The sequence below is a fragment of the Numida meleagris genome, chromosome 4 (genome assembly GCF_002078875.1).
Source record: "Numida meleagris isolate 19003 breed g44 Domestic line chromosome 4, NumMel1.0, whole genome shotgun sequence".
NCBI classification, from domain to species: Eukaryota; Metazoa; Chordata; class Aves; order Galliformes; family Numididae; genus Numida; species Numida meleagris.
This window is the reverse complement of record NC_034412.1, coordinates 2,674,879-2,696,744: the sequence shown is the minus strand read 5'-3', so window position 1 is coordinate 2,696,744 and position 21,866 is coordinate 2,674,879. Positions and strand designations below refer to the sequence as shown.

At 40.5% G+C, this 21,866-nt stretch overlaps 1 long non-coding RNA gene across 2 annotated transcripts; it reads right to left on the bottom strand.

Annotated features, from left to right (window-relative positions):
- On the bottom strand, positions 7,724-20,433 carry LOC110399076. Of its 2 annotated transcripts, XR_002438872.1 has the most exons (4): positions 20,125-20,433; positions 13,635-13,787; positions 13,265-13,404; positions 7,724-11,274 (listed from the first exon to the last, which is right to left on the bottom strand). It is a non-coding gene; the product is annotated as an uncharacterized LOC110399076 (long non-coding RNA). The 2 variants fall into 2 exon arrangements; XR_002438871.1 differs by lacking the exon at positions 13,635-13,787 and having other exon boundaries at positions 20,125-20,318.

Here is a 21,866-nt window from a genome sequence, read left to right as displayed (position 1 = left end):
TCACTGGAAAATGCCAATAAATTCAAAGACCCATTTCTAATATCTTCATAAAGAGACAGCTGACCTGCCCCTCTAGAAGTTGGATCTTCTTGTACACAATGGTTTCTATTTGCTACACTGTTTTACCACCGAAACAATTAAGTAGGGATACTTTTAATTTCTTTCTAGACCTTACTAAGACCTTTCTAATTGTTTCAGCTCTATGTATTCCAAAGCATTTAACAAAAGAGTATTTTCTGAAGAGATCCTTCAGAGCTCTCTTACAGATGAGAGTTTGCTCTCGTTAAGTAAAAATAAATAGATACCAGAACTTCTCTTACAAACTTAAGTGTTCAAAATTAACCTTTCGTTCTAGAAGAAAGAGGTCATAGAAATGCCTGGATTGTAGCTAGCTTCCTGTGAACAAAAGGGAAAGAGGAGGATGCTTGTTCATTACTGAATGAGCAGCTCTCCTCCCCAGAGGAGCACAAAGTCAGTGCTGCAAAGCCATCACCATGCCCCTCTTGTAGCCAGATGCATTAAAAAGTCTGCAGTGAGATTCAGTCCCATGTCACTACAGTGACTCCGTGTGATCTATGTATGCCAGGAATAGCAACAGAAATACAATCTATGCTGCTTGGTGGCAGTAGCTACATTAAATACAAATATATCTTCTTTTTTTTTTTTTTTCTAAATTTTATACCATGAAGTATCTGCTCTTTCATGAAAACCTTTATTTTTATTACATCTTCTCATGGAAACACAGCTTTGCAAAACATAACATATTTAGTTAACTTCAGGTCATTTCTTCAGTTCATTTCACTTACTAGTAACAATCTAATGGCCAAATCTACCTATTGACTGATGCGTGTGAGATTTCTCTTTAAGTCAATAGCAGCCCTTAGCAAAAATCAGTGACTTTACTGTTATTTATACATAAAGAGTTTTATTGAACTCAAGTAGTGTTCACAGTTCAGCCTTTCACAATTTTTTTTTTTTTTTTTTAATTCTTGTCTTCCCAGCTGTGTTGGGATCTTGGAAGCCACTGCAAACGAAATCAACCCAGAAAATCTTACACCTCAATGATCATCATAACCCAGTGTTCACTGCTTTATTTATGGATCTCACCATTTTACAAGCAAAATTTCTTTTATCAACTTAAATGGGTTTTCAGTGGCATGGCAGCATCCAGTATGCAAGCAATAACAGAACTGCATTAAGGGAAGCACTGAATTTATGATCTACCCAGTAGAAATCTATCAATTTTGATCAAGTTCTAGGCACAGTTTCTAATATTTCACACTATGCTGCACAGTTTCTCACCAAGTTTATAAATTGCTTCATAAGACAATATGATATTGAAAGAAATAAACAGAGCTAAATCAGCAAGTAGGTTATTTATTCATTACAAAATGCATGGCTTGATTGGCAAATTATGATTAAAAGCGCTCTCTCTGCGTCTCAGATTAATTCTGATTCTTTTTTAGTATATTGTTATTACACTATCACAAAATCTTACATGTACAACTGTAAAAAGAATAGCAGAGTTCAAAGAGCCATGCCTGTATATTAGCACCCTATAGAATCCTTTTTTTGGGTAATATTCCTTCCCTTCTCCCAGTTTAGATGACGGTGATCCATCCACAAGACAAGATTTGATTTTTTTAGACTGCAGTCCAATTTTACCTATTCCTGATTAAAAAAAAAAATCATTCATTACAACGCGTAATCACAATCCAGGACTGTGAACTTCATATGGTATGCAATATTTTCTATGACAAATGTAGCAGCATAAGATGTTTAAATGGGGTCACATGGATTTCCAACAGGTTGAGCTCTCTCATCATCTATCTTAAATCTGCTGCAGATTGAATGCATAGCTCTATAAAACTTTTCCAGTGGGATGCTTAAGGAAGGCTTACCCTTTGTGAGGGGGACTGAAAAGGAGGAAGCCTTGGACATTTAGGGCTTTATCATGGATGGTACCAGTCCATACACAACTCCTGCTCTGACCACCCCTCCAATTGCACTGAAGGGGCCTTTCAGTGCTTCAGCAGCTCAACAAACCAGCAGGGAGTGGCCAAGAGTGAAGTTCAGAGACACTCGCTGAGCTCCCGAAGCCTGCTAGAAGGAGAGCCCTTGTGAGAACACTCAGAACTAGGTGTGGAAGAATCTGGAAGAAGCTTGAGAGACAAGACCCCCAGCTTTTCTGAGCTGCAGGTGTTTCTCACATTGCTGAGGGCTTAGGTGAAAAGCAGGCATGCTGAGGAAGACGTGGCACTCACCGCTACTCTTTAGGAGAGTTGGATACATGCCTACATCTCTGTGCCAGGAGTGACTGCTATAAATTCTGTGCAAAGTTCTCCCCAATATTCATTTTCCCATCTTGAAAACATTTAACCGTGTAGTAAAACTGTGATTAAAAGACATCAAAGAAGCCTTCACAGCATTGTAAATGCTTCCAAATCCCTGCCCAGAACAACTCTTTGCTCTGAACAGCTTCTAAGGATCTAAATCTTGTCATGTACGGTTTAGTCTCACAAACTACCCAGTCTTAAATCTTATCTGGGCTAGTAGTATATGTAATACTTCTTAAAAAGAGGTGCTAAAAACTTGGTGAAAGAGGTGCCCTTGGGGAAGCTTCTGACCTACTCCTGTCAGTGAATGCTTAGTGATCCCATCAATTACCTTAAATCCTAAAAACATGAGGATTCCTCTTATACATTCTGATTTTCTGTAATAAGCCTTGATCTTCTCATTATCCACATGGATATCGTATAATCCTTTTTTTAAATCCTTCTAAGCTCTTGGTCTTAAAGTTATCTGGTGATAAAGAGCTCCAAAGGTTAATTGCAAATTGTGCAAAGTAACTATTCCAGTTTACTCATTCCAAGTGTGTTACCTTTGCGTTAAGTTACATGCTCTCATCTGAAAGCATTAAGTGGGAGCATCTGATAAACCTTCCTCACACTACTAGGTATTTCCTTGGATTCTGCCACTCCTCTTTTTTTGTTGTTATCCAAACATATTCTTCTCCCCCTTTCTTCACAGACGTAGGCAATTCCTATGCAAGTCTATTTTAAACATAATTTTTGCTCTAAGATCTTCCTGAAAAGTCAAGAAGCAAGTAAAACCAAATTTATTAACCACCGTATATAAAGCGTACTGTGTTCATTCTTGCACGTTATAGCTCCAGCAACATATCTAAAAGTCAGCATATTTTGGAAGGCAGTCACAGGCAGCTTAAGCCTTTCAATGGGGAGCAGTCTTTCTCCTTACTAACGAGGAAGTAACTCATTAAACCTGGGAAGCAGCTGAAGTGGCTCAGGTGTTCCAACAGATGCACACACTGCACTTTTTTGGCTCTGGATGTTTCAGGGCAGCGTTGCTGCTGATGGAACACACCCAGGAGGCTGCAGCCAGGGGCAGAGAGTGATCCTACACTGTTTGAAAGTTATACTGGTTGAGGGCCATGGAAAAGGAGCAGGGGGAAGTGATTTATACCTGGTGTATGAGGCTTGTCAGGGCTTGCAAGCCAACTGGGCCTGCTGCAAGCCTCTCCCTGGACACTTGAAAAACCTGTAGGTTTCTGAGAAATGTTGCTTTCTGCTCCTTTCATCAATCACCAAAACAGAAGGATTACAAGTGCTGCTGGCAAGACATGGGTCCAGGAAGACACAGGAGCAGCTGCTGCTCCACTCAGTCCCAAACGCCACTGAGATCAGCACTTCCCAGTCCATGGAGACTTCTGCTTGCAAACGCGGCTGACAGAGGGTCCTGCTCTGAAAAACCTTACCCCACCCCTTGTTCTGACACGTACAGAGGCAGCTGATGCAATGGTCTCCATTGCAGGGACTGCTATTAGGTGAACGGAAAAATTACCAAGTGGTAATGGGATGTACGGTTACTCTGGACGATAATTTCCCTTTCTGTCCTATAAAACAAGAAGTCTTCTTTAGACTAATTCCTCGATTAAAATAAAACAGATTTCAGCGTGATTAAGTGTGTACGTTCTCAATGAAATACGCCCAAGGCAGCACACGAGCTGATCCCTACTGGCTAGGAATGTTTCAATATCTCTGCTAGGGAGAGCCCCAGCGGCTCCTGCAGTAAATGGTAGGATGCAGTTTGTGAAACAGAGAAACATGCACACATCATCTGTTCTGTCCACCACCGTGTTTCTTTGGAATAATAAAATAATACAGATTTTATAGCTGGAGTTGCTAGACTCAGGCTTCTGAAGAAATTGTAAGCATCTCCTTCCTGGATACATCTGGGATCAGGAGCTGTAACTCAGGGATGAAGATACCCAAGACCTATTCACACTGACTTAACGTCTCGAGTCTAGGACCCATTCTGAATGTAACGATTTCCCTTAATTAGCTCGTTAAAACTACACAATGCTTCAACACCTGGCAGGTGTAGCCCCAAAAGGAGAAGCAGCAATATCAGAGGGTTTGTGGGGCCTGAGAGATTATTCCACTGTCAGTAACTGATGGTCTGGAAGAGGAGAGGCTGCCCATCCCACCTTTACACAGCACTGTTTTCTTTCCAGGACAGAAGTCTGAAATTACGTTCAAAGCCCCCGAGGAAGGCGGTGTGTTTTTCCCCTGATTCTTTCACTCCGGCTACTCGCGCCATGTATCATTTCAGCTCCACTGACCCCAAGTCCTGCAGCAAGTATTACTTCTTATGAAAGAGTTTTAAAATATGGAATAAGAAAGCAAGCTATATGCCAAGAACATCCTCAGTTCCTGAATTTGCAGCAACGAGCATCACGCATGCACGTGATGATGGCCTCAGTGGGGATCTTGGACTCACTGCTGCAGAACCTTTCACTAAAGATGAGGATTAAATTAATGTATTGGTATGATTCTATTTTCAGTTTGTAAAAGTTCTGTCTTTCCACACTTATTCCTTCTCTTTAGTGCAGAGGTGCATTCACTTCACATACTTCTCCCATTTTTCTAGAATATAACTTCCCTCCATGTTTAAAGAACAATATTCTCAGGTGATCTGGAAAAATGAACTCATCTTCTCCCACTTTCTTTTCAGTGTATCTACGTGTACACTGTTCCCTTGCTAAACGGGGAGCACATTTAAGCTCTCTGAGCCAGATATCTACCAATACTGTAAATAATGAGCATACTTCTGAAATGTTACAAAGAGAGCTTTCTCATTTTCTCTAAGCAAGTGCAACTGGAAAGGTTTTTCTTCCCCTTGATTAAATAAGCTCCCATGCCATGACTACAATTGAAATGTTTGTTGTCAGAGAGTCAGCTTTTCTGTGTAGGTAAAAAAAAATAAATAGGTATTTTTTATCTCAGGTATATATTTACGGTTAACTAGTGATTGCTGCAAAAGTTAAGCTGTAGAGCAGGAGGCTGTGGCAAAGCCCTTTACAAACCTCCCACTTATTCACTGTATAAAGTCACGGAGCCCAAAGAGCACATGACTTCAGTTATCAGTTCACCCCCAAACTCAATCAAATTGCATATATTCTGTGGATAGATGAAGGAAAGAAAAGAAAAAGCAAAAGAAACCCAACCAGAATGGCATATTTCAAGAGTTAAAATCTCAGAGATACCAGCTTAGCAGAAAAAAAGCTTTTAAAGAAGCCAACTCTGGCCACTTGAAAGTTAAAACTGTGGTGTCTTGGAAAAGGCAGCGCCTATAACAAATGCTGAATTAAGCAGCACTGTATTTCTACTCCTTGTTAAGATTATAGCTCAGGCAGCTTTCACTGCTCCTTCACCGTGCTTACAGTAAATCTTGGCGAATAGCCCATACATCGCACAGCATAGATCGTACCAGAGCTGGTAATTACCCCTTCACATACAGCAGCTCAAAGTTTGGAGAAGTATTAATTTAACATAGCACCGTTCTACTGAAGGCCATATATTCCCAGTAAATTGTGCAGTAAAAGAGACAGAATTTTGTTTAGCCAATATTTTCCTTTAACAAATCAAAGCAGAAAGCACACATTGTTGATTAGTTGGAGAAATCGCTTTGTTAAAAAATCTCTTCTACCAAGTGCAGAAGTACCGACAGCTACATTAATTTCTCTTGAAGTAAAAGTAAATAAGATAAAGCTTTAGGATGGCTTAAGTACTATTGCAAAGCAACGCCTGTTTCTTACATACGTTTGCACTGGGACCCTGCCACACGCAGCACACTCAGCCAGAATAACCAGGGCTGGCACCCGCCCACATCAGGGAGCACCTGGATGTCAACTGCACAAGCACCCATAGAAAAAAGCAAGTTTATCCTCAGAATTAGGCACCTTTCATACAAACGCCACCGGGATAAACACGAGCTCCCCAGGACCATTTGTTATCCCAGCTGCAGTGAACGTATCATAAAAACCACGGTGCCTTAATCAGCCCTGACTGCACACAACATGCAAGCTTTCTGCTGTCAGGTTCCATTCTGCCCAGCTCCTGCTCCCCTTCCTGCAGATCAGGTGTGCATCGAGCAGCCACACACCTTGCATGCTTTGCCTGTGCCTCTTTCTTTGTCCTGCCCTCAGGAGATGTGCTGCAGGTAGGATAGCTGGGATACCTCCACACTGCTCCTGCAGCCTGAGCCAGAAAAAGAAAGGGATGTTCACTGCCTTTCTAGCTATGAAATCTCTAAGCTGCAGAGGTCTGGGGCCTTATGCCCCAGCAAAGAAGAAATACACTTTTTGTTCTAACACAGCATCTAATTGTATAATTACCACTGGGTTCTGCCAGCCCCACATACAGGACTGCTGTGGTGCTTTGCTTACGTAGAGACAAAAGCTTTACTGTGAAATTGTTTAAAACTCATCGTATAAACTAGATACCAGTGTGTCTGACAAGGGAAGGGGACAAATTAAATGTCTTAAAAAGGGGAAGGATGAGGCTTTACAAAGTCTCATTGGATAAAGTACTTGGAAGGCAATTAATCCGTTAAAACACGCTTTTAACATTGGCTCTCCAAGGCACATACAATATATAGAAAAAAACAAAGCTTTTCCAATAAAGTAAAAAAAAAATGTTTGTCTTCAAAAATAGCTATATTAGTGAGCGGTTTATACTCGATTCAGCAGAATTTGAAAAGAACAAATTGTGTGCTCTGAATTTTCCTCTAGTTCCCCACTAGCTGTACTGAGCCAAACAATGTCCTTGTCACAAAACTTACCTCTTTTAAGAGCAGAAGAGAAAGAATGAGATTTCCTCTCTTGGTTCCTGCATTGGGATGGCTTAAAGAATGAGAAAAACAGACCACAACCATCCTGATTCTTCATTCATATCAGAGCACACTCTTCTCTCCAAGATGGACACAAGGAAAAGTCCCAAACCAGCTGTCAAAGCTGTGGCACTTTTAGGAAGGAAGAAGAAAGGCCAAAGCTTTCACAAAGCCCAGCAGCTGATTCCTCTGCATGCATCTCCCTTCTCTAACCATTTCCAGCTGAGCTGAGTGCCCACCTGCCTGGGGTTAACCCAGCATCCCTGAGGTTCTGCTGCCTGTGTGGGGCATGTCACCTGTCACCGTTCTGTGGGATGTGGGATCCTAAACCCCTGAACAGCCCGAACCCAACTAGCTGGCTTCCCAGTTTCTAAAGCATCCAAATGTAACTGTCTCAGAGCCCTACATCCTTGGCAAGCTGCCGCTCTCACCGGCGCCAGTAACCCCAGGTTTCCATCATTATGCTGAATGCCCAGAGTAGGAAAATCAGCAACCTGCAGACAGATTTGCCTTTTGTATAGAATTCAACGTGACAAGCAGCAAAAGTCTAGCACTTGCAGCTCAAACTCTGTAAAAGCCAATTGTTTCCTTTGCCGCAGCCAGCACGCCACATTTCCCCCTTAATTAAGTTCTTACACCCAGCCTGATTTCACATCAGAAAAGTGATGTTTGGGAACGGAGCAAATGGCTCAGCCGGCACCTCACCACATGCCATGGGCTGAGCTCTGCTGGCAGCAGCCCCAGGCTTCCTGCATCCTCTGGACTCATTCAGCTGCAGAAGGGCTGATTTAGGTAAGGGGAAAAATAAATGGTATTGATTTCCTCCCAGATGTATTATTTCTGTAAGTTCAGTGAAAGTTTGTTGAAGGTGGGGATGGCAGAACTTGTGCGGAGAGAGCACATGCAGAGTCCCATCTGATCCTTCCAAGATAAATGACAACAAAGAGAGTACGAACCTCAGTTTTGTTTTGTTTCACCCTCTTCAAATTCCACAGTTTTCAAGGTTTTCTGAGCAGCATGCACCTCTCACGGCCCACAAGAATTTCAGTAGCTAGGCCTTAGTGATAGTGCAGACACGTGTTAGATAACATTAAAACTAAACAGATTAGCTTCTGCTAATTAAGGGTGTTTCCATTTGCAGCACCTCACTAAACTCTTCAGCCAGGCTCCATCTGCAGAAATACTGAGTGTGTATTTTTCAGAAACCAAACTTGCTTCGAGGTGCTTCAGCTTGGAGCCATTCAAAATCAACAGGTGTTTCAGAAAAAAAGAAGGAAGAGGGGTTCACGACGGAAGATGAGTTTGCAGATTTTTCCAGGCCTTTCCTGGTTTCTAATTCTTGGTGTTTTCAAGAATTTTGAGCAGCCATAGGAGATAAACTAAAGAATAAAACACGTTGATGGCTGGGCACTGAGTTCTGTTTCTATGGGGTCTTTGTTGGGCAGTCTAGATGTATTTTAGGTGCCATGACCAGTTTCTGAAGTTTAAATTAAAATGCTGGATCACTGATTTTGTGACATTACCGCACAAATCACGAACTTCAGCTTCAATACCTTTTGTGTACAGCATCTGAACAATTTTTTCCATACATTCTTTTTGTAGAGAATGAGCTGACCTACACGGGTCACACTACAGCCACAGCGGTGGGGCTCACAGCTTCACCCATCCAACAGATGTGTTTTCTGTGTTTTGCTGGTGACCACTTGCATTCGGTGGTTGTCCCTGATTCTACACAAAGTTGCACCCTTCCTTGAAAGTTGAGATTCTGAGCATGTGGAAAAGTGCCTTCTGTTTGGGAAACAAAGTGGGAAATAGGATCAGCTCTCTATGATCCTAAGCTACATGTGTTTGCCGAGCTATATGCAAACTATACATATTTTACGTGCTGCTGATCTACAATTAGTAATTAACATTCATTCACTGTTTATTTCTTTCTCTACTGTATTCTCATTTAGTTGTACTGTGCTGTCTATGCCTGTTCTGACACATCACTTCTGTTTACCTAAAACCTAAAATCTATTGAACTAATACACTCATCTCCATGTTATAGCTCTCTTATCAGTTCTTAATTGCTGCCTTTTTATCATCCTATTTTTCCTGCTCTACTATTTTCCATGTAATTACCTCCGCATTTGTACTCAATTCTTCCACTTGCTATCACTTACTGAAAGCATGGGAGCAGCAATGCTCCCACAGGCGGAATGGAAGACCTCACCTTTCAGTTGCATTACTCCAGCACCTTTGGGGAACTTTGGGCCCACAGGGAAAGAACAAGTTGCGCTTTGTGCATCACGGCACAATTAGATTTATTGCACCATTTGCCAATACCGTTATCTGCATTTAACCTTCACACCAGTCTCTCTCCAGGCAGGATGTTTCTAACAGGAGCTTCATTGTCATTCTCCATCAGTATTACAATAAACAGCCCTCCCTAATCAGCATTCCCCTGGTGCCAAGCCCAAAGGCAATCTGCTCGAGAAGATGTGATGAAACCAGAAGAGATCAATACCAAAAAGTTTTCACAAACTCAATCTGGCAAGGTTAGCGTGGATAATACTGACAGATAAAGATCTAACTTTATCACACATGACAACGGGATGAAAATAAGAGTGTGCAGGGATGTGGTACTTAAAGCTGGACTTACAAAATGTATAGGAAACTTGTCTTTTCCCTGATAAAAATAATATCAATAAAGATATGAATGTACTATGAGTATTTCTGGTTTTAAGGATAAATTATAAAATTACGAAATATTTACTGTACTTTTAAAATGCACCTAAGTAACTCCAGTAATTAATTCAATTTATTTCATGAGCTGTGAAATTAATAGCAAATACAGATTAATTATATAAAACAGATTTCTTTTTTCTCATTGTAACAGCTTTTCTCAGATACACTTTGAAGTCTGTGGAATTTGTATTATGTCCTTACATCTTCCCTTACTTGAGGGATTATTATAAAATAATTAATTTTTTTTTGGTACAGGAAGACTCAAACTTTATTGTGCTAGTCGCTATGATAACGTTTTCCTGCCACGTTCACATCAGGGGAATAAAAACCATATTATCACGAACAGGAAAGAGTAAGGAGAAACAGCCCTGAGGATGCAGTTTCCTTAATGCCTCTTCCTCTTTTTCTAGACTATACGATACCATTTCTGATTGATTTCCACTGATATTAGCAAGTTATGATTGTATTTGTTTTTAATGTTATGTTTCAAAGATATAAGAGAGCACAAAGTAAATTAGAGAAAGCTAATGATCACCAGCACATTTCCTGATAGCACTGAGAAACTGCTCATGTGGCACAAACCAATGTCTGCAGTCTGCTCCTGCAAGGAGACCATGTTAAGAGTAAAACCTAGCCACACTCCGCAGAAATGGGATTTTTTTTTTTCCAAGGCAAAAGTAGGGTGCAAACTGCTTACATTTCCTTATTTATTATTTGATAATTTCATCTAGATGATACTTTTCAGAGTTGCTTTTACCTTGTGAAGAAAGATATTCCTGTGAGAGTATCCTGGCAGAAAGTTTTTGTAATTATAATTTTCTTCTGGAAATGTCACAGCAACATCAAGAAAACAACACAGCAACCACAGCCTACATGGCATGTGTCTTTGAATACTGAGCTGCCAAAAGCTTCCCCTGCCAGCAGCTGAGCTATGCACAAACTCTGCAGTGAGCTGCTGTGATGCCAAACCATGCATGCAGAGGTGTCAGCCAGCTTTGCGGGACAAAGAGGGGCTTCATCCTCAACTGGCCTTTGGGGAAAGCTGCTTCAAGTTTTGCAAAATGAAATACTAAAGAGGAAGTTTTTCTTCTTCAGAGTCCTTGAAGACAGAGAGTGAACAGCTGTAAAGGGTGATCACCGGAGAGAATTAAGGATCCTCTGCATTCCTGCAAGTATACTTGCACTTGGCCTGCAGATCACTCACTTCCTTTGCAGTAAGGCTCTGGGTGGCTCCTCAGCACATGGGCTGCATGAAGGGGAGATTACGGCCTCAGACTCCTTCTCCCAGATCTCAGGACAGCCTCATACTGGGCACATATATTCACATGCAGGGTGGACAAGTCCTGGTTTCTCCTGTCAGGAGTTGTTTAGGAAAATATTAGAAAATGGCTAGGAATGTTTCAATATCTCTGTTAGGGAGAGCCCCAGTGGCTCCTGCAGTAAATGGTAGGATGCAGTTTATGAAACAGAGAAACATGCACACATCATCTGTTCTGTCCACCACCGCAGCTCTAGCAACCGTGATGTGGCTATCACCCTAAAACACTGTAATCTCTGAAATCCTATATAGGGAAAGTGTTTCATGGGGAACAGCTAAATAGTGCGTACCCACATCTGTCAACGTGAAGCAGGGCAAAACTTACAAAAATGTTAGACTTTAAGAGGAAATTACAAACAAGAATGAAAGAGAGCAGATTAGCCACTGCAAAAAGCACTTGACAGTGTCCATCCTGCCTGGTTTTTGTACTTGACTCAGCGCCTTATAGACTCTAACGTATTTTGTGTGCATGAATGTGAGAATATTTAAATAGATTCAGCAACTGGTCACCGATAGAAAGATGCATTTTCCCCCCACAAATGCTAATGGTGACAAATCTGCAAAACAACAAACAAACAACAACAACAAAAAACACCTTAATGCCATCACTCTTTCTGATAAGCCTCAAAGAAACACGTGTTTGTAGACGCCCGGGACAACAGCCGTGTCAATCAGCACCAGGGAGCGGGGACAGCTCCCCCAGAATGCCCGCCCCGTTCCCAGCGCTGCTCTCGGAGCACCTAACGACAGCCACCTGGGGCTGGGGTTGGGTATTTTTCCCATGTATCTGACCAAGGGTTGGGTATTTTTCCCATGTATCTGACCAGTGTATGAATTTGATTTCATGCAAATATTTTGGCGCAGATTAGTTGATAGCAAAACAGAACTGGAATGCTAATGACTTTCAGCAGCATATACAGAGGATGAAAACTCATTCAATCCAAGGCAAAGTGTCAGCTTTAATAAAGTAATGTCATGCTATACCTCCCCCATAGCTGGCCTATACTGACATGAAAAATTGTAATGGTGGGAATGCAGAACTTTGCAGATATAAATAACTTGAGACTGTGTTATAAAATTTTCAAATGGGGTGGAGGAAAACTGTAAACATGCATTAAGTGGCTGCAGTGAAGGATATTATTGCCACCTATTGACAGCAGAACCTTCTGAAATAATACAGCCTGGTTGCTGCTATTGAATTGAAATTCCTCCCTGGTAGCATTACAACAGGCTGTTCTACTGCATTTGTACAGCAGGGGATATAGGTATTTTGAATGGCATAGACATCTGGATTTAACGAATATGATACTATCCGAGGAAGTTAAAAGCAAAAAGACAATAAAAGTAAACTCAAACAAATGCAAAACCAAAATCAAATATATTAGAAAACAAACACATCCAAATCATACAAAAATTATGCAGTGTTCAGCTATACAAGATCTAAGGTCTGGGTAATTACTTGGCCAAAAATGCTAATTTTATAATTAGGCTGATTTCAGCCACAGGAACTGTCCCTGCGTGACAATCTCCCCTTCTTTTTGGTGTCCTATCAGCATTTGACGAATGAAAGTCCTCCCACCTCTTCTTGTCAGGGACTCAGTTACATTGTTAGATACTTCAGTGTGACTCATTCTTGACAGCCCACTGATTCCTGATCTAATTTGGGTCAGACAGCGCAGATGGAGACCAGCATCCTACTGAGGCCTCCGATTCAGTCACTGTTCAATGGAAATCCAGGCCCAGAAACATCTGTCTTTCACTGGTTCCTCAACAACACACTCTGAAGCACACGCACCTTAAGATACGCAATGCCTGGTGCACGCTTTGGTGAAAATAAAATTTCTATGGGTCAGAACATTTTTATGCCATTGAACAATTTTTGCCATACACTTTTTGAAGTATTTACTATTATTTACTGCTTGAATATGATTTATGGATTTCATTTCTAGAGCAGATTACAGTGATTGTTGTTTTAGTAATCAGTATCATGGGAATGAATTTGAGTTTACCAGTTTACCGACTCACCTTGCTCTTCCTTATATGAGAACCCCAGATGGTATTCCTGTCTTCCTCACTATGAATTCTTTTTAACAATCTTTTTGGCTCACATTTCTTTTCCCCCATCTCTGTGAAACATTTGAAGTATCAAGTTTTTGGACTTCACTCTGTTTTTGAAGAAGAAATATAATCAGCTCAAGATGAAAAGTTATTTCTTCAATCTCCTAGTCAGACTTTGCTTTATATGTCAAGGAACACTACTACGCAATTTGAAGATGCAGCATGTTTTGAGTTTGGACTTTTCTCCATCAGTCCTCTGAATTCAGTGGTATATCAAAGCAGTGTTTCCATCCTATGCCACCCACTCTAAAGCCTCACATAAAGACAAGTCACAAACCTTCATTATTTTTTTCATCTTTCCTACACAATTGTCCCCAGTGTGGAGAGACTATTCCAGCCATTCAGGTGTGATGTGGGGACCTGCTGCTCACAGCGTTTCTGGCTCTCTCTTACAGACCACTGATCTATGAGCACTGCAGATCATTTACCCCTGAGATAGGAAAGAAAAGTCACTTTTATTATAAAATGCTACTCTTCTTACTTTTTCTCCCCTAATTGATTCATCTTAAATAGGTTCTCACTATTGATTTTATCATTCCAGCCATACCATCCCTCCTGCTAGGCTTCAGTAACATGAAGTGGGTCTAATTTATACTCATAAATGAATCATTCCAATTACCTTTCCTCATTACTCTCTCAACATAAGCAGTTTGAATTTTTTTCCCCTTCTCTGATCTTTGTTTGTTCATTTTGCTTTCCACTGTCTTGATTCTATGCTAGAAATGAGCACTCATTTATTCCTCATTTACCTTTATTCCCTACTCTTCCCATGGTTTTAATGCTCCCTGGAGAAGCCTTTCAGCCCCTGCACCAGTGCAGGCAGAGGTCACCTCACTCACTGGTTCACTACCAAAAGGTGCTGTACAGATTTCCAAGCCCCTTTCCAGTGCTATACCACAATGCTAAGGTACCAGCTAAAATGGTCAGGCGGCCAAAGCTCCTGCCAGGAAATCCAGTGTTTCACTGATCTGGAGTATATGAGAAATAGAAATGGGGAAAGCGTCACAGCCAGAGAGCAAGCTGTAGGAAGCCACAGCCAACGGATACATGCATGGATATTTTTATTTCGCAATGAACATAAATTAATTTTCTATTACACACCCAACTTTTCACACTGCCTGGATTCTGCATACTTAAATTTTTAAAGCATGTACAACTTCATTGCACATTTCCAGTGTGTAACTGTGGTGTCTGCAGGGATAGATAATGATACTAACACTCTCAGGCTTCAAGGCTGCAAAACAACATCACAGCATTGATTTAACCTACCTATAAGATTCCTGAAAAGAAGAAAAAGCTAACCCAAAGCTACGCAATGGAGACTTATTTGAAAGCATGTTTCCCACTCCCAAGAACATGCCTCCATCAGAGCAGAGGAATAGGTTGCCTCACGCATCTTCTATCATGCTCCAAAGGTGCCACTACTGTTAGGCTGCACAGAGATGAGTAATCACAGAAATGAGTTATCACAGAAACCAGTGAGCAACCTGATAACCCACAGGACATACTGCAATGCTAATTGTTGTCATAGACTTGCAACGGAAATGAATTGGTTGATTTAAGCTTCTCACTTCTCCCAACCTGCATTCAGACCAGGGGCAGAAGACAATCGAAGCAGTTCCGTTTTTGTGCAGTCTTCACATGCCCCATGACAGACTCAATCTACAGAAGGAAATATTTCTATCATCTTCAAAAAAAAAAAAAAAAAACCAAAAAAAAAAAAAAACAAAAGAAAAAACCACTACGCAAAGTGCTGAGCTCATTATTTTTCTCTTTCAAAGAGTGGGAAAAGGCAACACGCTTCCCATACTACCAGCATCAACAGCACAAACAAGCTTTTTTTTCAGGCAGCTTTTCAGGAAGGGGTCCTTAGACACATCTTCCATTCTCCATTTCTGATTATAAAGTTAACAAAGCATTTGCCAGAGCATCTCAGCATATGCTTAATTACTTGCTGTTTGTCAGCTTCGTTATCTCGAGCGATGCATCCCTGAGTGGACTTCCATAAGTGGGAGAGATAACGAACAGTGCATAGTGTTATGGACAAAATAACCTGAGAGAAAGCATGCTGGTGACTGCAGGACTTCATTCACTTGTCAGGAGCAGATGGGTTTGGGAGCGATGGGTCACACTGGGATATGAATCTTATTGACAGGGCAGGGTTTGCACCACCCAAGTTCTAATGTTGTCCATGAAAATACAAAAAAGGATTTGCTATACTTGAAAATTACTTGTTCAGGGGCTTATTATATTCTTTGATGATTTAAGAGATGTTAAGGCCTTGATTTGAAAACCCACGTAAAAGCACAATTGTTTCTTTTCTATCCCTGTGCATCTTTCTCACACAAGAAAACATTTCCCCCTACCAATATCCAGAACTTTAAGTTTTGTGCATCACCACATAGTTCAATACAAGTGGATGCGGCTTCTTCCTAGTACTGAAATAATTTCCTCAACATAACTATGTTCCCAATAGATCCACATGTATTTACTAAAAACACATTTGGGCCCACATTAGTCATGAACCCTTAAAAACATTCACATTTGTTGTAGTTGATTCAATCCACCAGTGGTTACCTGCAGAGCTCAGATTTCATTTAGGATAGGAACAGAATATTTCAATAGACATAGTTTTACCTTTTCTATGTCAACCTCCCAAAGTCACAGCAACTCTACCAACAGCACAATTCTATGTTTCTGTTTACCAGATTTTGGTTCTTGATACCTCCCGGGTTGAAAAAAAAAATAAAAGCAGAAGGATGAATAATATGGGTACATAAAAAAAATAAATCAGTTTTAATGTTTTTTTTTTTTTTTCAGAAAACACTGCTCTCTGTTAAAAAAATGTTTTAAAAAAAATCAAAGACAAATATAAATTATTGCTTGCTAGAGAATTTTGCCTCTTGTGACAAAACCCAGGAACCCCTAAGTTTGAAACCCAGCTTTGTCAGGATTGCTGAATTCTTTAGGGAGGGAGCATGTGCCACACTGCCTTCCAGATCTGGCACCAAGGTCTTAAATAGAAGTAGGGCTCTGAAACACTGGAGGTTCCAAGCCCAAACCACGCAGAAACATGGGCTGCAGCCTCCGTGCAAGCCCACAACAGGTTAACTGGACTGCAAGCATTCACCTGGAAACTGCTGGTCAACAAAATCAAAGTGAACAGTGAAGTAATTGTACTGTTCATGTAGCAGTGGAGATTGTAATTAATTGACTTTGCTAATGGCTATAAAGTGCTACAGAACTTTCACAAATAGAATTTTGCAACTGATAATAGGTAATAGCAGGTTCTGAAGGTGACATTGATAGTCATTTGTCTGCACTTTGGGAAAGAAATACTGCCACATATGCTGATATTATTTGATATTAGAGGTTCTAGCTTCTAAATGTCATATTTTAAATGTCATTATATTTGTAGAATGTTAAAATTTTAATGCTATTTTAGTCATATACCTCTCATTGAACCTTAAAATAATGTCATGTTTTTATGAACACTTTTAATAGCATGAAAAAGTAATTATCTCTAGCCTCTCAGGCTCAGTATCCTTTAATAATGAACTGAGTCATTCTAGAAGTATCAAATCCTGATTTTATAAATGATTTGTTTGCAGACTAATGGAGAACATACAAGAGGAAATATTTAAATACTCCAATATCCTGTGACAAGTAAGATTCAAACTAGCGTTATCTATGAATTATTTGGGTTGCATATACATAGCCAAATTTGACTAAAATACCCACTCAATGTGCAGAATGGAGAATAAGAGTTAATACTTTTTTTGGTGGGATTCATGTTACTGAATAAACAAGAGGTAAGCAGCCACGTGACCTCAATTTCACACTCAACTTTAATTTCATGGCGTCAAAACTTGTTAGGTTAAGATGTTAATGACAGCTTAGTCTTCACTTATCTTAAATATTTAGGCTAACCCAGTAGTCTATTTCACCTTCGTAGTTAATGGAGATGTGCAACCCAGTGTGTGATTCAAACTGTGTTGGATCTGCAATGAAGTAGTAATTTCTAATCATTTTATGTATTCAGCAATTTTAATCAACATCCAGACAATTAATTTGGATTAAAGACCTAATCCTGCAAAGCAAGAGAAAAGTAAAATCAAAACTCAAATCAGAGAAACGGTGGTAGGCTTTAACACTGGGTCTTCAAAAGAAGAGAGGAGGCTGGACAAAAGCCTCCTCATGGCACATTTAACTGTTTTTCTTAGTTACTATAGGAATTTTTCCTCCTAGTGTCTGGAGGAACCGGGATTCTTCCACCTGGTATCCCATTCATTGCTGCATGTACCGTGCACGATGCTTTCTGGATCACCTTGACTTGAGGAACACTTCCAGTCACTGGTTTATATTTCCTCTTTTGTAATTTCTTGCGGGTTTGGTTGCTTGCAAAACACTGCTTACAAAGCCATCATTCTGATGCTTTGGTGTTACCTGGCCAGCGTACTATGATGCTTATGCTTACAGGTCCAACATGTTGGTATTCAAAACGTAGTTAAAACACAAAGCAACACAGAATTTAGATATGCAGCCCAAACACAGTAATCTGTAAAGGAAAAGCTACCTGGGACAGCAACTAGAGAAAAGAATGCATAGATATGGCTTTTTAAAAAAAGACAGGGAGCCAATCGTTATTATGATATTGCTCTGTTAGTGCAGAGCCAGGATTCAGGTTGTTTGGCAGTGAGCCATAATGGATGGTTTTTGTTCCTTTCTCTTTGATTGCCTTTAGACTTAAGGCCAATATAGCAGCCTGAAATATGCTACTAGCACGGCAAAACAAATGTTTGTTACAGTAGCCTCGCACTCTAAATATCCTTAACTGCTTTGTACAGCAAGTGTCCCATAACGTATACTTCTGTTGTTAATTCCTACTACTCTGGGACTTTTGACACTGAATCTGCTTGCCCCTATACAATGAATGCGACCACCCCACTAACTCTCGAGATCGACCTTGAACGCTCCTTTCCAATGCCATAAGCACCAGTCAGTGTCTGAAAGGTGTTCTTGTGCCAAAGTGAACATTTCATGCTGAAATTATGCAAATAATATGGTCTTTAACCTAAAAGGACCTTAATGTTTTTCAAGATATCTAAGGTATTTGCCATATCAATAGACCCTGTTTTGTAAGGTAGCAGTTCTAGGCAAGAAATTAGCTCAGCTCAATTAAATTGCACTTCACAACTTAAAAAATGACCAGATCCTTCTTTGTCTCTTGCTTTCCTTGCTCTGCAGAAAGGTATTTACAACAGAAATCAATTCCAGCCTTCCAAGACTATATAATGGGTTTGAAAAAGAAGACTATGCCAATTATTTATTTATCATAATTGAAGGCCCTAGAACCAAAGAAAACATTTTGCAGTTACCTTCTATAGAATAGTAAATTACTTCCTTGAAGCTGCTACAAAGGCCTGAATTAATTACCACTGAGATGCACATTACTGGATTAGTATGAACTTCCATCCTGCTCCCCTAGTTAATTGACTTTCTAACCATGACTATGACCTCACTTCAGTTTGCATCTTAGGGAGGCGGGGGAGGAAGAAAAAAAATCCTAAAATGCAAACCAGTACAGGTACATCTCCTACTTTTGCACTACACTAAATTCAGTGATATCAAAACAAAAAGTTATGTGGAATGAAATGCTTGTATTTATTTATTTTTATTTTTTAACAATTCTTACTGATGTACACACCTCTGAAAGCTTCTTTAAAATTAAATAACTGTGTATGTAAATAATAAGTAGTCGATCACCAGAACTTCATGATTATCAGAACATCAGAAATGATTATGCCTCAAAATACCTCAAGTGTCACATTAAGTAATTCTTTGCTCTTCTTAACGCTCTTTGCATTTATCTATTTACTGGGAGACTGCTATCTTGCCCTAGTATTTGCCTAGGTATTTGGTGACCACCTAGCCTTGGTGGTCACCAAATGCCTCTGGTTTACAGTCTGTCTTTACCATTCAGCTTAAAGAGTGAGTTTAAGAATACAACACAACAGCAGCTTTTAGAACTAGGTTTGGATTTGCAGCACACAAATGGATGGCTTTTAGATGGTCCCTTCTTGTTGATATATTAGTTTATTCTGACAGAGAAAAAGATAACTTTTAATTAATAAATAATGACAATTATGAGATTCTATGATCAGATTTGACACAAGAGCAAAAGCAGAAACAACCACGTATTTTTTTTGGCAGTCAGGTACCCATTCAGAAGCAACTGTAGTTCTCCATTGTAATTCATTATACCTTGCCTTTTTTTCTGAGGCCTCTGATACCTGGAGCCATCCAAATGCTTTTTGTGGCATTTGCCCGCTCCTCCCTTGCAATACCCTGGGTAGAAGATGCTGAAGGAGCTCAGTGCTCCCGAGCAAGTTCTCACTCCTTCAACCCAAGCCCCCCACCCTGAGCAGGAGGTGGTAGCAGGATACAGACGCCCACTTAAAAACAAATAACAAAAACCATTCATTTGAAATGCACTCATGTAGGTGGCCTTGGGCTTTCACTGTGCTCAGCTTGATTGCCATGTTATGTGATTAGATTAGCTGATGTTACACACTATGATATTGCAAGAACTTCTCTGTTTTAAATGAACTATAACTTAACAGCTGTGCTCATTCTGCTTCCCTCTATTCCCTGCAATCCCATTGTGTACTGTTTCTGCCAAGGATGTGCTCCCCAACTCCCCTCTAAAAGTAGCAAACTTCTCAACAGAAACCCAAACAAATAATATTTAAACACCTATTTCTTACCTGTGGCTTGTACTGCTCATCTTCTTTCTTGCATACCACTCTTCAACTACTCCACTCAGATTGCTCTGGTGGGCTTTGCAGCCCTTTTTAGGGCCAGCCCACAGGTGTGGGCAATAACCCCTACCCACCTCCTTGGGGCTGGGCTTCAATAAGCCTATGGGTATCCCACCCCCCACTATTAGATGTGCTGGGCTGTAAATTAAGTGAGTTGCTCTACAGCCTTAAATATTTAACTGGATTGTTTTTAATATTGCATTAGGTTACTATTTATATGATGAGTCAAGGGATTTTTTTTTTCCTCAACTGTGTCTCTTCTTGGAATATCCCGGCTATAGAAATCATTCCAACCACTTCGTACTATGCAAATGCTTGGAACCTTATGTATTACTCTTTTAAATCTTTCCCAAAAGCAAGCCCAGGAATTGTCCAAGGCTTACACAGCCTCTCCAAGTCCACACTCAGCCCTGAGCAAAACTGTCAGAAACTTGGGCTGTAGAGGACATACTACTTGAGACAGAAAGTGAGCATTCAGATGCTTTAAACTACTTGGCCCTGAAAATTCAAAAGAGTTAGAAAAATTTAACTTTCATAGTAGTGATACGTCCTGCCACGTAATCTCAGCGCAGGCACAGCATCATCTTAAAATGCAGATGAGTTTTGCAAACATAAAAGTCGTTCATTCCCTCCTCTTAAAAAATTGTCATGTCATTTGGAGCTAAAATTACTCCTCATTTTCTTCCTCTCCAGGCCTCCACCAGGTTTTGTTCAATCCTCTTCTCAACGCCCAGTACTTAAGCAATACTTTTGTTGAGATATCTTTGAGAAATGTGTGTGGTTCCGCTGTGGGACGGGGGCTGGACCACAACATTTGGAGCCTTTCTGCTTGTGACTGTACACTTCAGGCCAGTTTCTGACTCAAAGCAAAACCTCATGTGGACTCTGTCAAATTTCCAGGGTGGGCCTGTGAAGAACTGACATTAAACAGCTGTCCCTCTCTTGTACATTTGAGGTCTCTTTACAGGCTTTTTCTCCACGGCTTACATATGACAAGAGGGATCGTCTGCTTTCACAATTTAAATCTGTGTAGCAATGCTGCATACCAGCATATAAAGCAAAGTTGCAGCTCTTCTGCCTCCTCTGTTGCTTTGAAGCATGCACACAACAGCTGTCTCTAAAATTCCTTGAAATATTGTGTAATCTTAGCAATAGCAGAGAGCACTTGGGAGTTCAGTGCATTACAAAGTCTAATAACAGTAACAATAACAACAATACTAACGGGAAGGCAGTGAAAACTCAAGGATGCTGTGACTTTCAGCACACCGTAGTATTTGAAGAAGTCTGCTGCAACACAGCGAAACCTCCCCCACCAAACTGGGATGGATTCAGAGATGGCTTAGGGGACAAGTGGTGCAAGTGAAGGCCTTTTATTCACAGATCATGGGCTTGAGTCCGGCTTGTGCTGACTGCAGTAAAGATGCTTACAAGCTGAAGGCAGATGGGACACACAGTCCAAGGGTTCATCTCTAAACTTTGACGAAGAAGTCGTATGTGGCGAATGACAAAAGTTGAGGCCAAATACGTTATTGGCCTCAGCTTTTCAAACCTCTGAAATTAATATGGTTTTAATAGGAAGCTAACTCTGCAACAGCACGCATGGGTCCAGGAACCTCTTTCTGTAGTCAGGATTCACTGCAGCGTTATCTCGTGGGATAGATAGAGGCTGACAATTTTATAAATGAAGA